Source organism: Microtus pennsylvanicus, chromosome 2 (genome assembly GCF_037038515.1).
Source record: "Microtus pennsylvanicus isolate mMicPen1 chromosome 2, mMicPen1.hap1, whole genome shotgun sequence".
Lineage (NCBI taxonomy): Eukaryota > Metazoa > Chordata > Mammalia > Rodentia > Cricetidae > Microtus > Microtus pennsylvanicus.
This window is the reverse complement of record NC_134580.1, coordinates 138,670,338-138,671,023: the sequence shown is the minus strand read 5'-3', so window position 1 is coordinate 138,671,023 and position 686 is coordinate 138,670,338. Positions and strand designations below refer to the sequence as shown.

General features: G+C 55.0%; 1 protein-coding gene across 4 annotated transcripts in view; it reads right to left on the bottom strand.

Moving 5' to 3' along the window:
* Window positions 1-686, bottom strand: part of Pkig (cAMP-dependent protein kinase inhibitor gamma) — a 65,966-nt gene that overhangs the window by 696 nt on the left and 64,584 nt on the right. The window lies entirely within an intron of this gene.

The following is a 686-nucleotide window of genomic DNA, read 5'->3' as shown; positions in this document are numbered from 1 at the left end:
CTGCAGGGGAGAGAGAAGGAGGAAGTTTTGGACACAGTCACACACTACAAAACACGGGGATCTGGAAAGACCAGGCAAACTGATCACTGTGGCCAGCTTTTGGAGCAGGCTAAGAGCTGCACTGGGCCAGAGAGGCATCTGCCTGCTCTCCCGTGGAAAGGCTGGCAGGGCTCCTAGTACAGTGAAAACCAGAAAGGTCAGGACTGGTGCTAAAGTGTGAGAACAGTGTGTGTTCCCCGGGGGAACTGCGAATGTGAAGTTCCCAGAAACAAGTATGTGCTTAGTAAATGAGAAAATCGTTGAAGACAGTATAGCAGACTCCACCAGCCCAGCTCAGGAATGCCCACGATGGTACAGGATGCACATCTGGACTGCCTGACTCAGCACACCACTGCTAGCATCCACTCCTGCTCTACTCCAGCCGGCAGAAACCTGAGCTGGGCTGAAGATAGCAGTCGGCTGAGAGCAACCAGGCCTGCTCTCGAGTCCCTGTGTGAGCCGGGTCTCCTCATTCACTCCCAGCTTTCTCAAGGCCCGCTGGGAGGTGGAACCAGCAGCTTCTGCCTCACCCACCTGACAACAGTGCCCGGCTTGTATTCCATCCTCAACCCTCCCAGGGTCAGCATCCTACACAGAACCCAGTTATATGGGCAAAGCTCAATCGCCAGTCTCAAGCCCCAGTGACA